This window comes from Nothoprocta perdicaria, unplaced genomic scaffold (assembly GCF_003342845.1).
Source record: "Nothoprocta perdicaria isolate Ctin4 unplaced genomic scaffold, notPer1 scaffold_55, whole genome shotgun sequence".
Classification (NCBI taxonomy): domain Eukaryota; kingdom Metazoa; phylum Chordata; class Aves; order Tinamiformes; family Tinamidae; genus Nothoprocta; species Nothoprocta perdicaria.
Window position 1 is genome coordinate 2,178,987 of NW_020455810.1, and position 16,956 is coordinate 2,195,942.

At 35.8% G+C, this 16,956-nt stretch overlaps 1 protein-coding gene across 1 annotated transcript in view; it reads left to right on the plus strand.

Moving 5' to 3' along the window:
* CTNND2 (catenin delta 2) overlaps positions 1 to 16,956 on the plus strand; it is a 534,119-nt gene that overhangs the window by 105,481 nt on the left and 411,682 nt on the right. The gene's annotated exons all lie outside the window — the stretch shown is intronic.

Consider the following 16,956-nt stretch of genomic DNA (forward strand, 5'->3'; position numbering starts at 1 on the left):
TGCAAGGAAAATGCATTTTTGTCCAAAAACTGTATTAATGAGCTCTTGTTCAAGCTCATTAATCCAGACACTTTCTTGTTCAGTACCAGCAAAAAATATACACACTGTTTATGGAAATCAAAAGAAAGCAACTGTTTTGGCATATGAATTAGACTGATTGAATTGTTATAATGGTTTCCATGCCAGAACATGAGTCACGTTTACTTCAAATATGCCTCTAGAGCAGTTAATCGTGGAAAGGCTCAAGCACGGGGAAGAGCATAACAAGATTAGGCTGGTTACTTACCAGCCCAAAATCAATAAGAGGGAAGCTGATTATCACTTGAACCCTGGCCTTGTCAAAGCTGTTGGGAACTAAAAAGACTAGTATCCTAAGGTACAGAATAATAAATAAAATAAATTTTGAAACCTGATTTGGGAAGGAAGTAGGATTTTCTCTCTCTTTGAATAAGTAAGGCATGATGTACAGTCCCCTAGACTCTCTGTGTACTTTGTAACTAACGAACCAAGGTCAACTACGTGTTAGCTCTCGATATCAAAATTTATGCCTAATGATACATACACAGTATTTTTTTATTTTCACTTGATAATATTAGTACTTGTTAATACTAAGTTCCTGAAGAAAGATAGACGAAAAGAAAAAGCACAACAAAACCCTGTAAGATGTATTTACTTTTTATTGATGTTTGGAGATTCATTATGTGTTGTAAAGGCCTGTGAAAATCAAATTTCCAAAACTGAGTGGGAGGATATAATATGTTAAAAAAAAAAAAGTATTTTTTCAGTTACTTTTTTTCGGAGGTAGATTAAATTGGTAGCTATCTACAAATCAAGATCATAGGAGTAGCAATATTTATGAAGTTAAAGATATTGTGAGTGTGGTAAAACTATTTGTTTAATTCCTTAAATTATCTTGCTTCTTCAGATAGCAAGCTAATCATGCTTTTTGTTTCTTTGTGTAGATAGCTCTTCATTTAGTCTTTTCATTGAAACTTGTAAAAGTCTAAATGAACTTTCATTTAAACCTTTGCAAGTTTAAAAGCAGATGAAACCACCTTAAAAGCGAAACAGATTAAATGCATGTGCCAGAAGATGCATGTGTTTTAAAAATGCATGTGTTTTAAAAGCAAACAAAGAAAGAAACAAACAAACAAAAAAAAAAAACCCTTCATTTGTAAAATGAAGAGATTGTGACTGTTTATTGTTTCCTGATTGCTCTTTAGCAATTGGAAAACTTTTGCTGCTTCCTCCAACTTTCTAAGCAATTCTCTGAAGGAGAGAAGTGCAGGACAGACTAGGATCCCATTATTGTCTTGCGTAAATGCATTGTAGGGGGAGGTGATTGGAAAATATGGATATAAAATCAGGATGAAATAAAAGTCTGGATCAAAATCCCAAACAGCTTTTGAAACATTCACAGTCATAATAATCTTTTCCAAGTGCATACACATTTTCTTGAGAATATTACTAGATTTTGAAATGTCTGTTAAAAGTTTGAGTTGTAGTAGCTTAAATTCCTGGGAGGAAATCTGATATTCTCCTTTTTATTTATTTATCTTTTTTTTTAAGTGAGGATATCTATAGATATAATATGTTATTCTGGTGCTTTAATTGGGTGGTTTAAGCTTAATATCTGGTGTAGATATCTAAGAGTTGTGTATTTCCATTGCAAGGACATCGCTGAAACTCGTGGTGATATAGAGGAAGTTCAGTATCATCTCCTTGCCATCTGTCTATTGATAGTAAATATTATGCATAACTGTAGAAGCATTCTGTGGTGAGCCCTACTTGAGCTAAATAAGGTTTATTTAGATTATTTCATAAACCTTCCTGTGGTAGCATAAGGAGCCGCTACTCAGACACCCGGCAAGCTGTCCTGCTTAAACCGTTTTGCTCATACTGTTTACATCATGTCCATTGCATGGCACGTAGGAGAGTGTAAATGATGCATTAAGACATGAGACGATTCACCAGCAGCAGGCTCCAGATGGACCACGGCTGAATTAGCAAGGCTCAGTGGGAGGGCAGGGGCTGTGACATTGGTCTTTACCTGCACCGAGGACAGCTAGCTGGCTGTGAGGGCAGCTGGAGCGTTTTACACCCGCAATCCTGGCTGTCTTGCAACGTCCTGGTGGTCAGGAAGGCGTTGAGGAAGCGTTGCACTTTTCGGCCTGGCTCAGCATAGCCTGAAAGAGTCTGATAAGCCATAAATTGTCCATATTTCCAAGACTATAATCTCTATATAGACTCTATCCTTCAAGTCAAAGGGAACTTAATGCAGAAAAACACAGATCATAGCCACGTATCCGGCATTTCAGCATAAGATATTAGCAAATTGCTAAAGAAAAAAAAAAAAAAAAAAAAAAAAAAAAAAAAAAAAAAAAAAAGGCAGTGTAGCTCAGTATCTGACATACTAAATGGTTTTTTTCTCCTTTTTATCATGTTTGACACTTTCTTCCGTTTACCCTGCTTTTGTGTTCCCTATTGGCTGCAGTATCACAAACATGCTCTTCATAAGAGATGTGAAATGAGTATGCAGAAATGTATAGCTATTACAAGGAAATGTGTAACACTAGTGCACAGCTGTGTAGGAAAAAGGACTATTTTGGATAGAAGCAATCTAAGCAATTAACCTAGAAAGTGTCTGATAGCATCATTTTAAATGTATTTTGAGGACTGTTTCTTATGATTTTAATCTTTTTTTTTGTCTCCTGGTGCAGGCAGAAATGAATTGCACACATTCATTCTCTTTTTAGTATTCTGTGCCTACCTGGTTTGAAAATCTTTGTGTGATAACAAACTCCCCACAGTGCTTTTCAGGTCATGCTGTATTTTAAAAGACAGCAAAAAGCCTGAGGATAGACTAGTTCTCATGTGATGCCTTGTCTCTCTTGGTGAATGGAAGTTTGTCCCAAATTCCTCAGGTTTGCCTAAATGAAAATTATGCAGCCTTGTTCAATATTAACAGGTTAAACAAAATTTTACCTCTTTAAATAATTGTCTTTTGCAACTCCATATCTGACAGTACAAGATTGATGAAAGCCTTCCTCTTCTTTGGTTAGGAATGTCTTTCGACCATTTTGATTTCATAGTTCAAATATGAATGTAATAGTACAATATAAGAATATATTAGTAATAAACAATTCGACCAAATAGATGCATATAATATGAGCTCAGGTATTTTTATTTAATTAGATACTGGTATTTAACCCTGAGAACTTTTGTTTTAGTTTATTGTCTCAGAAAGTCACAATTTAAGGTTTAAAAATTTGGGGAAGAGAATCAATTGGATGGTGTTAGCTGTGCCTAATGAATTTGAGTGGAAGAAGATAATCTAAAATGGTGGGATATAACAGTGTAAAATGTGGCATATTTTCCTCTCTTTTTTCCCCATAGTTGAAGTGTTCCCCCCCAAGCTACTGCAGATGGTTACAGTCTTTTTTCAATTTTTTTTTCTTGAATTTCTGCAGCATTAGGTTTGATTATTTCTGCTGAATTGCTTTAGGGAACCCAACATCAACACACATTCGCAATATCGAAGTAAGATGATGCATTACGATAGCTTGCTCTCAAATGAAGGTCATTATTTTTTTCTTTAACCCCTCATGTATAAATTTTATAGCTGGACCTATTACTGGTAAAGCCAGTAGCTTTATTTATTAAGAGGGACACTGCTGCTGTTAAAGGATTAATAAGCTGTGTATAGGTGTATTTTGGTTGTAAGTTTGTGTTAACATAATTCAATACAATATTATTGCATACTGTTTTTCTTTTTATTGTTCATTTAAAGATTTATACAGTCTTTCATTTCACACTATTTAGTTCATTTTGTTTCATAGAATCATGAAAAAATAATGAGCTAGAAGAGTCCTATTGAAGTTATGGAGTTCAGCTCCAATGTCCCAAGGCAGAACAAACTCTATGCGTAAATTATTATTGCCACCAAGAAAAATATCATCTTTGAACTCACATTTTGCCTCCTTCAAATGTTTGATTAGCATAATAACAATAAATTTGCCTGCACTTTCTCATATATAGCAGTATCAGCAGTACAGTCATACTATGAGACAGGTCATTCTACCTCAACTGTGTTTCCAGTTAGAGCAGTAAAGGATGTACGTGTTGCATCTCATTTCTTCCTATCTGCTAGTTTTAATTATTAGGTGGGTCACAAAGTTCATATGAACTTTATGCTTATATATTCATGAGCGTATGTTCATATGAACATTAATGCTTTTATCACTTAGACAAACCTAGAATTTTCTCAGTTCTACTGTTCTAATTATAATGATAATATAATTGTCATTATCTAGTCATGATTACTTAGAATTACCATCATTTCACTAACACACTCTTTCCAAACAAATTGAAGGAAGAGGAGGAAGTGACTGAAGAGGAAGAAGCATTATATTTAAGACAACTAATTTCTAAAGAATATAGTGCTTTAGGAAAAGACTGAGGGGCATTGCAATGCGTAGAAAACAAAAAGAGGAGAAGCACCCTGCCACTGAGCCAATTTCCAATCCACCTCCTCATCCACTCATCTATCCCACACCTTCAGAGCTTGCCCAGGAGGATGCTGTGAGGGACAGTGTCAAAAGCCTTGCTGAAGTCCAGTATCCTTTGCTTCTAATGCAGCAGTAAAAAGTCTTCTACTTGCCTTTGGTATATCTTGCAAATACCAACTCTAGTTAAGCTTTACCTCTCCTGAGACCATCCTGCATTTCAAGACAATGTTCCTGTCTTGGATAAGAAGCTCAGGAGAAAGAGCATAACAGCTAGATGTTGCAACAGCAGTTTCCAGGAAAGTCATGAGAGCATGTGTGTTACTAACTGAGAGCTCTGCTTGTAGATTTTTCAGGGGGAGGAGAAAGTGGGAAGGAAAAGATGAAGGAAACTAAATGGCTTGTGAGCAGTGATGAGGTTGGGGGAGAGGCTTTGTGGATGAAAGCAGATGCCACAAGATAAAACAAAACAAAAGCCAGAAGTCTGACAGAGGGTGAGAAAGTAGTGGCCACAGCTTGCAGGAAAGAAGCGAGGTAGTAAAAGCTAAATGAAGGTAGAGTCTGATAATTAGGCCTGGTGTATGGAAAAGAAGCCTCTCAACAAGGAAGCCTTTACCTACCACTTTTCCTAGTGAAATAAGAGCTTCTATCCTCTTTCCCCAACTCAATACATATTTCACCAGATATCATCTCTCTCTCTAATGAACAGCTGCTCTTCCACATTTTGATGGATCATCTGCATGAAAGGGGCTTCGTGGTTTTGGTTTAATGAAGCATTCTTCTCATTCTAGACTGCAGTCATAAGTTAGCAACCTGCTGAGGCTCTCACCAAGTTGAGCCTCCATCTGTTTGTGATGGTTTAAGAACCTTCTAGTGCTGCCTGAGTTGTAGGTATTTGGTATTGTCACTTCTGTGCTGGTTAGGACCTAGTGATTCCCATCAGAGGTGTACAGCGCCTTTAGATAATACTTCTAGTTTAGTTTTCTGAAACCTGGTTTGTGTGTGAAAGTGCTCTGAGAAGCGAGTCAGTGCATAGTAGATGCGGTGAAGTGGATCAGAGAACTGGGGCTGAGACAGCACTGTCACTTCAAATTACATTCACAGTCTCTTTGTCAAAGAAAAACAGAACATATTTGGTTCATTTACCAATACCGTGGCTATATTTTTATTTGTTTTAAAATTAAAAAAAAATAAAATTTAAAACAAAATATATTTTCATAGATATTATTATTTTTCTTGACTGTGTTCAAATTTTGGATTTCCAGTGCTTTGCTTTATTTTTATTTCCTTCACTCTTTCACTTCTGTTGTATTGTTTTTGGCAATCTGAGCTGTGTAACAGGTTTACACAGCTTTAAATTACATTTGAATCACAGGCTTAGATCATAATATGCGTAACTAAAAATCTGTATTTACATAAATTTGTCATTACGTTTTTTTCTTTATAGTTTACTATGTAAACAAGAAATCCTTCTGTGCAAACTTAAAAGGTTACTTCATTTATATCTGACATCTTTGTTATATCACCTGAATTTGTTTAATAAATATCCACAGTCATCTGTGGATAAGCTAGTCATCAAGAGACAGAAACAGTATTTTAAAATGAGATACAGTTTAGACATAACTGTTTCTCACATCTTGTAATCTTGACTTTTTATACTAAGTAACTTGTTTTATTTTCTAAGGGAACTAATGATACTTTAGAAGAGAGATTGAAAAAAAAAACAAAAGAAGTTGCATCAGTTTTTCGGCCCTTGTGACTCTACTCACTCCTTGTCAATGTAACTTGATAGATATATTCTTTTCAGATAAATTGTTTGTAAAAAGTTTCCAGATAAGTGCCAAATAAATGTTAATATTACTACAAGCATATTTATTTGTAATTTGATTGACTTCTCCTTTGCTAAAATTCACAATGATGTTCAATTAAATTCTTTTATAGAGCTTATTGATCTTCATGTCACGCAGTATGTTTTCTAAATTATTTTTTAATCTGAAATCACTTGCAAAGATAGGAATAGACCTAAAATTGCTCTAACATGCTTCAGTTTTCCCCTCCTTTTTTTTGAAAATGACTCTGGAAGAATTTCAGCTCTAAAAAGTTCAGAACAGGAATGTTTATTCCAGGGCTATACAGTTTGAAGAGGAATTGACTTCCCTCTCAGCTGAAGTGGAAATACATGAGAATTGTGACATTTTACCACTATGTTGAAAAGGAGCATACATAGCATCTCAAATGCTTTCTCCTCTTCAATGGTAAAGGTGATGTGAAATAGCCATAATGACTTTCATTCTGCAAGGAATAACAGGTAGGTTTTTTATTTTGGCTGCAATAACCTACAAGAGAAGAATATTTCTAAGAAATGTTTTCATCTTGTTTTTTCTGTTGTTGATTTGTTTTATTTTTCTTTTTTTCTAATTACAGTATTTCCCAAAACATTAGATTCATAATGTGCATCCTGGTGTCCATAGCAGGACCATAAGCAAGTTTAATGCTCATTTTTTAAATGATCTTAACAGAGCTTCACAGGATTCTTTTCATAGAGCTGTGTAAATGATTTGTGTTTGACCACAATAGTCCTAAAATCTCTTTCTCCAAATGATCTTTCATATTGGCATTTCAGACAACTTCTCATTTTCCAAGATTTTTTTTCCTCTGTGATCATGCATATTATTGTCAAATGGTTTTAATTTGTAACCAGACCAATTATAGTTTTAATGGCAGATCTGTCTTGGGATTGGGATGTTTTCAATCAGCTTTGTTTGTTAAAATGGGAAGAGCTGATGGTGCCACTCTTTTTCCAGTACTTTCTCATGTGAATATTTGAGAAAAGCAAAAAGAAAGGCGTTCCTGATCCATACATTGTTCCAAATTAAAAGTACGTGAATTAATCTAGAAGGACAAATGCTATATTGTGTCATTCCAGAGATTTGACTGTCTTTAAGAGTGTCCAAAAGTGGAGAGACAGGAGAACCATGAGAGGAAAAAAAGGCACCACAGTGTGGTATTGAAATGTTGTTTGGGACAGTTGGCTATAGTTGTTTTGACTGGTGAAGACGCTGTAACAATTATAGGCTCCCTTGCTGCTATATATGAATGTACTGAAACCTAATCACAGTGGGAAAGTGGGTGTGTTTACATCCTTACTGTGGATGGAATAGTGGAATACCTCAGAAATTGCAAAGGAAATTGTACAAAAAGAGAAGCATTTTGTGAAGCGTGCTAAAAGCAAAAATGAAAGGGGCCTATCAAGAGGAGTGAGAAACACAAAGGAAATGCAAAGACTGAATTAGTGCTAAGTGAGTTGAGTTCTAAGGTATCTTTCATCTTTGGTCATCTTCCAGAATCTTAATTATCTCAGATATTTCACTACAAAGCGAGCAGCTATGGACTGGAAAGGTGGAAGAAAGAGCATATCCAGAGCTTTCAGGTCTTAGATATTCCAAGGTATTTTTTAATTTTGGATTAATGATGCAGATATCCTGGCTACATCCCACCTGTTTAATAAACTGATCTGAATAAATAGATCAATAATTATTGGACTGAAAGTAGAACGAGATCCAAGTGAATAGGAATGATAGCTGCTGTTTCTAAATAGCTGATTTCACAGCAGTGAAAGCAATTATGAAGCACATTATCTGGAAGAAAGTATTTATATGAGAAAAAAAGAAAAGGATTGATAATTGGGAAGGAAATAGTTTTACAGATAAATGAGAAATAATACTTTTAATAAGTCAGGTTGAAGGGAGAACAACAGATAAAAAAAGACAATCTGAAGGTGGCATACGAAAATATGTATATATTTGTATTTATGTTTGCATATAACACAACAAGATAAAAGGACCAAGCTAATAGATGTAAATGCAATTAGAAAGAATCTAAGAAATTTAGAAAACTTAATGGGAGGTAAAAACTGTCTGTAATTAACAGAGTAAAGGCAATAAAAAAGTGTATTTTTGAAGAATAGTAGTTCAAATTACCCAGCATGTTCTCAGTCAAAAGTTGCTTTAATTTACAGGATTCATTTTATTATTATTACAATATTCACAGAAGAAATGGAATTACCGGTATTTAACTGGGGATTTTAAAAATGAGATAATTGTATTTGTTGTTGTTGTTGTTGTTAAATTCAATTGATAATGGTGAGCAGCAACAGTGTAACAGGCCTGCCTAAATAAACTTGGTTTGATGTTTCCTGTGTACTAAGAAATAGAAATCAGCATGGTATGTGTTACATAAGTTTAAAATAATTTCAGACCATACCTGCAAAATAACCAGCTCTGTTAATGCAAATGATTGAAAGATGTGATGAGACAGTTCCTAGTGTGGCCCTTGGGCCAGAGGGGCGTATTTAGATGGAGTGGCTGTTGTAGCTGTGTATCAGTTGCTAATACTGTAAGTTGAACTGCTGCTCATTTGATTTTTAGACCATACCTCAATGGCTTGATTTCATTTAAATGGAAACACTGTGAACAAGAATAAAAAACCCTTTGTATACCATAATTAATATTTGCACATTACAGGTGTTGGGAAGATGAAGGATGCCTCAGAGGGAAAATTAAAAAGGATGCTTTAAATAATACCCCAGAACTTCAAATAGACCCAAGTTTGGGTGTAGATTTTAAAAGCTGAATCGGGGAACTTGGAAGAGACTGAAGAGAAAATTTTAGCTGCTTGTTTATTCCATAGCAGAAGTCAGAACAGCGATAAGCCTGATGTGTGTGGTGTTTTTATTTGCTTGTATTGTGGGTGTGTAGATAACCATTACAGGGATTTTTTGCTTCTTATATGCAGAATTCACAAACTGCTGGAGGGATTCCAGTAAATCCAAATATGCCTGTAAAACAAGACAAATAAATGTTTGAGGTTTTTGGAGCTAGTGAGTACATTAGAAAGCATTTTTTGCTGCAGTATATTACTGCAGGAGGATTAATAAGTCTTATTAGGAAAGAATGACATTTAACCTCTGATTTTTACAAAAAAAGCTTCAACTACTATGGTATTTCTGTCTCTAAGAAGATATTGGAAAGTTTTAAAAAGAAGCTAATCAATTTTTTTTCGTTTGAAAAGGTTATCTTTTTCTAATATTACCACCCACGTGATTAAAAAAAAAAAAAAAGAAAAAAAGAAAATTTAATAGTATATTTGTCAGGCTCTCCCTGGCAGAGATCTTGTTTTATTCTTTGTTCTTGATCACAGATGTGCAGTGTACCAAGTCAGAAAGAATTCTAAGAGAACTCCAAAGGAGACACTGATGAAATTAAGCCTATATCATCTTTTAAAAAATAGCCCTCCTCTACCTGTGCCTCAGCAAAAAAAAAAAAAAAAAAAAAAAAAAAGCAGCTATTATTTTGGAGTTTGTCCCTTGAAAATGACAGGTAATGTAAATAATGCATTGCTATGGTAATATATTTCCAAACAAAGCTACAGAATAATAGCAAAAATCCTCCTCTTCCCGTAAGTTTGACATTTCATTGTTTTTAGGCTTTAGATATTGAAACTTGATTAGAAAATAATATAACATTTCATTCTTAAGGATTGCACACTATTAGAGGGCTCTTATTGTTCTTTTTTAGTGTTATAAAATATAAGTGCTATGTCATAACTCATCCATAAAGGTATTGGTAGTTATTACAAAATTGAGCTTTAACTTGCTGTCTTTCACAGCAAGACGATTTACTCGTTTAGACCAGACGATTATATCTGGGTGAAAAAAAAATCACTTAATAGATGAAGATTATAAGCATAATTAGGAAAATCTGGCAGGAAGCAAAGGCAAAAAAAGGAGCAGCGCTTTCCCACACGGAACAGTTGGCACTCAAAATAGTTTGCGAGAGCTAGACGCAGACTAAGCACAAAGCTGAGCTAGTCTCCCTTTCACCCGGCGAGTCTCGTAGCCCCGCAGCATAGCAGGGGTTCCTCGGGAAGCGCAGCGTGGTCTTGTGCACTCAGGCCATGCGCCAGGGAGGCTGTGTGAGGACACCGCCGACCAGGCCTGGGGAGCGTAACCACCCGCTGCGCAGAAGGGCACGGTTAAGAGGAGTGTTTTCTTGTTTCTAAATAGAGAAGAAGGAAAAAGAAAGCGAAGACACGAGTGTGGTAAAGGGAATGGTGCAGTAAAAATGAAGTGAGAGTGAAGAGAGAGAGAACTTCAGGATAGTACTTCAAGAGGCAGTGCAGCAAAAACACAGGAGAAGAAACAACTTGGAAGGAGAAGAGATTTGACGAATGCAAATTGACAGAAATCTGACAGAGGACCCTACAAAGCAGAGGTGACTGCTAACTATCCTTCAGGAAGCCAAATTTCTTATTTGTGGTCATGGAGCCTTTGCCCTAAGAGGTTCTCTAGTCAGTGTCTAGTGTCTAGTCTAGCAGCGACCTCTAGTCAGTGTCTAGTCTAGCAAGCGACCTCCTTTCCAGTTCTGTTGTTTCTAAGGGAATCTCTTACTCGGAAGCTCCCTCCTCTTTCCAAGCCAAAGCCACTTGGTTTCTGTGAGCAACTCTGGTGTGTGTTAGTGAGGGAAGGACTCGCCTTCTGGGATGTCCTGACTGCACTAATCTCAGCTGGTGGCATTCACAGGTAGGGATAGGGGCAGGGGAGCATCGAAGGTCCGAAGCAGCATTTCCTCATGGAGGAAAATTCCCTCTCAGAAGCAGGAATCAGACATTGTGATGGTGTAACTTAGCCACAAATGCAATTTCAGTCTCGGATTTCCAAGTCTGAGCAATCAATAAAGTTGATAGCTCTGCTGGACTTGAAAAAAAAAATGGATACAAGTCAAATATGATAAATACAGCCCACCTGGGAGAGCACCTGGAATTTAATGATCATAGACCAAAAGCGTTCATTGGATTCTGTCAAAAAGCAGTAATAGAGAAATATTTGATTTCAGAAGAGCAGACTCTGAAAGAATATGGAATGAGGTGAGGAAAACTCAGTAACAGCTGAAAAATCCACAGTGGAAGGCTAAGAAATATTTAACGAAGTTGAGTAAGGCATATTCAAAAGTCATACTGAAAACCTGAAAAAACAAAGTCTGGAAAAGGAAAAGAAGTTATTTTGATTTAATAGAAGAACACATTGAGAGCATTGCAATTCAAAGAAATATAGAAAGTAGTTGATAACTTTTGTTTAGAATTAATGTTCATGAAATAAGCATACAGAATGGAACAGAGAACCAGTAAACTGACAACAATAACCATGAAAAAGAGGTTTGCTGTGGAAGGAGGGGTTAAGAAAGGGAAAGGCCACTCAGCACAGCGAAAGGGCTGAATGTATGTTATTTAGGCCTAAGCCATGGTGTGATTAGTTTGTTTATTTAAGGAGGATAAGTACAGATTTATTGTGAGTATTGGTTTTAATGGATAAAGAGTTCAATTCACGTTAAGAAACAAAAAAACCCCCACAATTAAAAAAAAATAGTCCTGTTTTAGTTCATGGCAACAGCCAAATGTTTTGCTGTAGTCTGAGTTTCTAGATGAGCTCTCACTCTTCTTTCTAAGATGCCTGGCCTTGCTTCTGGCACTTCTGTGTATTCTACTCTTCCCTCACCCTCTCTGCCCATGTGCAGTTAAATGATAATGTGGTGTGATATATATCAGGGTTGTTTTTTGCCCTGGAAATGTTGCTAGAAAAAGGCAGACAAAAGATATTGACAAGTGCCATATAATTAATTTTTAGGTGATACACAACTTGAGTGAAGGGCTGCAAGACTCTCAAGAGAAGTCTGAGTGTGGGTCTGAATATGGCACGCTCTCATTTTTCTCATTTGCTTGGCTCTGATACTAAGCCTTTGTTGCTTAGAAAGTGGACATGGAGGAGATGTACAGGAGGACTTTAGTATCTGATGAGAATGTGGGCTGTCTTTTTTACTACCACAATACAGTGCAGCAGAAGATTCAAGAAACATATGCAGAAATTTTGTACAGAGACCTGAGAGGTACAGCAGTGAGAACAGACATAGCCTTAATTAAATATATACTATATATAACTAATCTGGTATCTAATAACTAACAAAGTATCTAATGTTGCATAAAACAAACCTTGTTCATTTCTCACTTGATACTATGAAGATAAATTTTTGATGTGATGCTTAAGGCTTCTTAGGTAGCAGGAACAACTCTCTGAAGGAGGAGAAAAACAAAGAAACAATTTCCAAAAGCCCCTATCTTGTGAAAAGCTTTGGAAATCTATTTTAAAGATGTGGTAGAATAACACCTAGCAAGACAGTTTGATAAAGAATATCCAGCATGAATTCAGGCAGAGCAGGTCATGCTGAACTAATCTGCTTGAGTTCTTTGAAGATACTAGTGGTAAGAAAGATAAGGAAAATTTAGAGATGTAGCATCCTTATATTTCAAAAAGAATTTGACAGTCTTTCACATCAGAGATAAATGCCTACGGAAAGAACTCTGGAGTAGGAGGTAAATGAAGATGCCTGTAGAAAATGGTTTTAAAGAAAAAAAAAAGGGAACTTTTTGAATTTCAGAGAAGCTGAATGACATTCCCATGATTGTTCTGTTCTGTGAAGCTTAGATAATAGAATCAAATATTATATTATTAATTTTTAAATGGTTAAAGAAAGAGAAAAGTAAAAGAGGGTTACCAAATCAGTTGCTAAAAATCTGATTCATCAGAATTAAGATTTATCAGGAACTTATCTGTGTTCATATTCTGATAATCTCGTTATACGGTCACACTGCAATTTTCCACAGCATTTGCTTTATTTAACATCTAAAATGGTTAGCATTCATTTGGCTATTCAGTAATGTGCTTTACCGTCATTCAGCCTCAGGACTTATTTATTAATAGCACTTGACTGTTGGTTTGAGATTTCAATTTTAATTTCCTCGTAGACTTTTCCATGACACTTATCCATAGAGCATATAGTACTGAGACACTGAGCAATTATCTCAGTGGTATCTGCTTAGGTAGGTGTCTACTTCTTTTGCATTTTCAATCTGATGTGCTTAGAATGTGACCATTTATTGTACTTGATTTATAGAGCAATTTTTATTTTCCAAACACAACTTCCACATACTTAAGATTAGGCAACAAGTGAGAAATATGCAACATGTGTTGACTCCTTCTGTGCTTTTAGATAATCTGCTAGATCTAGAACAGCACTGGATTGCCTGAACTATCTAGCTATCTGTCTCTTCATGTGTAAAGATATGTGTGAATTGTAAATTATAATTTCATCAAATAAGGAAGAAAACAGTTTCACTGGCTGCAGAATTTAGATATCCCCAGGATAATCTAATCCTGAACTTTGAAACAGAGTTCCCTTTCTAGAAGAAAAAAGAAAAAAAAAAAAAAGAAAGAAACATGACTTCATGGCTTACTTGAGGTTATAATTTCTATTTTTAAATAATTTGTTTTGCAGTCTTGATAATAGCATTTTGATATTTCTTTCCTTTATTCATAAGTAGGAAAGTTTTCTGATGGTAGATGTCAAAGTATCTTCCAGTCTGTTGGGCAACGTGCTGCCATGTGTAGAGCTGGGACTGTCACATCCACTGCATAAGGTTCTGCCACTGAGGCCACCAACAGGGCTTCTAATGCTATGCCTGGGTCAGTACTGTGCTCGTTACATATTTCTGGGAAGATGGATGAAACAGTGATGACGAGGAGTGCATAGTGTTCTTCCAAGATCTTGATGAGATTATATAACTCGTGTGCGCAGGCTTTTCTAAAAGCTACTGCCCTTAGAGCCTCTAATTTTCCATTTTCTCAGTTCATTTATTTTCCTAAAAACCTGCTTGTAACTCTAGCCAATGTCTGGCAAGTACCAATACCTACAATTCTTCTAATTTTGTTTGGCCTCTCATTTCATAACTACAGCTTCTACTCTACTTCTCTTTCCTGTTCAGTTGATTTCCAGGCCTGCATCATTTCACCTACCTGCCACAATTCTCCGGTTCACCTACAAATTTGGATCACCTCAGGATGTATCAAGAATCAATTTAAAGTTGTGAATGTGATTAAAAGAGGCCCAAAAACAAAATGGCTAGGACTTCTCCTTATGTCAGTGTTGGAGAATTCAAGCAATTCAGGTTTCAATACTTGGCACTGAGGCTAATCATCCTGCTCTGCAAGTTTGGTTGAACAGATGTTGGTCTCTCTGCCCTGTTTTGACACAATAAGCTGAACTGCTGAACTTACATCTATTGTATACTTGTATTCTTGTATTTGGTAAATTCTAAGACTGAAACATGGAAAATGGGATACTTGGGTTTTTTTTTTTCCTTTAAGATTTACAGTTTAGGCAGAAGAAAATAAATACTTTGCACAAAATGTTTGATATGGTGCTGTTACGAAGTTACATTATGTGCATTTGAAAGAGAAAGTAGACATAGCTCTCACTAAATCCTCTGAAGTCATTAATATTGTTTTGGTTCACTGCTTTTTCCTGCTTAAGTTGTTAAGTCAGAATCTCTCCTTTGTGTCTTTTTAGATTCCATAGGCAGTGAAAAGGTTTTGGTACTGAGAGCAAATGATACATTCTTATTAAATTCACTATAAATATTCTAAAAGCAGATGCATATTTTTTCTCATAATTTATACTATTATCTTCACACATCTTATTAGTGCTACAAATGTGTATTTTTTACAGTTACTTTTCTGATGGAAATGAATGAGTGAACAACAAGAATATAACTATTAATATCACAAAATTTGTTTTTTTTCTCAACACAAAGAACAACAGCTTGTGCCGTATGCCATAGTCCTAGCACTCCTAGTTTGTTTTGTCACTAGTTAGTAAATTGTTTTCCAGTGTTTTTGGAGCATTTAAAATGCTGTACTTCACCATGATTACAAGCTCTGTCTCCCTTACATATGGAAAAGAATGTAGAAATTTATGATATTTTTGTTCCTACTAGTCCAAACCATCTAATGATGCTGGTTTTAAATGCCAGGCGACTCTCGTCTTTTGATGCTAGGCAAGGTCCAGCTCATAAACTGAAATATTCCTTCCAAATTTGGTGAGCTGATCTGCATTTATGACTGAGGTGCAGCACAGGAATTATCATGCTTAGATCTAACAAATGTAAAAGGAACCCTTTTGTTTCTGGGAGACAGGTTTTTTATACAACCTATGGTGTGCTCCCTTGCAGCATTTCCTGAGTTTGGGCTTTTTGGGAAGCCACCTAGTTGTGTGTGTTGCGGGGTGGAGCGTTGCTGGGTTTGGGAAATGATGGCTTTTGCTTTCACAAAATCAGGGATAGGTTCTGGCTACTTTTTCTCTTATTGTTGCCTTATACTTAAAAAAAAAAGGATGTGTTACTTGTATCCTGGACAAACTGTTGGATGTTATGTCACCAGCCTCCTTTCCTTTGAAGCTCAGGCCTCTCTGGGAAGCAGTATATTTATTGTGTTGCTGCTTAATCTCTGCTCTCTTTAACTCTATGGAAATGTTGAACTTTCCCTGTCCTTTCTGATAAGTGTGCATCCTTTGCCTCCTTGGGCAGCAACATCTGGAGGAAAAAGACTCTCCTATCGGTAAATTGAATCTGGCACGCTAGGACTCTGATCTTAATTGAAGCCCCTTGGCGCTCATATAATATAAATAGTGAATTACATTGCTCTATGATAGCACAGGATGAGCAGGGCAGACAAATATTGAAACCATTGGTTGTTAGCAGCTTGATTTTAACAAATAACTCATTGTGGTTAATGCTGGCTTTATGAATATTAATACAGAAATTACTTTTGCTTCCAGCTTAAAATATTAAGTCATGACTATCCATTCCTTGACTGGCTAATTCATATCTAGAATGCATAACTTTTGTTATTGTAAAACTTGCATCTGTCCCTCTCAAATTGTATTCCTTAGAAATAAGTTTTACTATTTATTCCCTGAAAAAAATACTAGTTGATTGAAATTTATAATGAAGTAAATTTTTTTAACAGTCTTATTTCAGGTATGTGTATATATCCTGCTGTATCTAACAAAGGAACAGAATTAAAGAATAAAAAAGATGGAAAGCTGTAAATCTTTCTCTTCTACTAAAATGTGACATACAAAGCATAGGAGTATTCAAACATATGTTAGAGTTATGTCTGTTTATATACTGTCTTACCTTGCTCCTATTTGCTATAGATTTCCCCTAAGTGGGGCTTGGGCTGAACATATTTAAAATCATGAACTTGCAATAAAGAGTACAAACAGAACTATAGTGTGCATTTCTATAGCCTATATGAATCAAAGTTGTCAGTCATGGATGTTGAAACAAAGTGCATACTTTTCGAGATTGCCTCACATGACAAATGTAGCAGCTGTCAAGTTATTCTGCCAGGAGACGTATGACTGAGGACTTAAAGGGTTTACAAAGTAGGAACAAATCAGTTGAAGGGTTGTGAGAGTTTTTGTTGGAATTTGCATGACGATTTTTAAGATTATCTGTTATTCTCTTCTTTTGAAAAACAAAACAAATCAAAATCCATTTG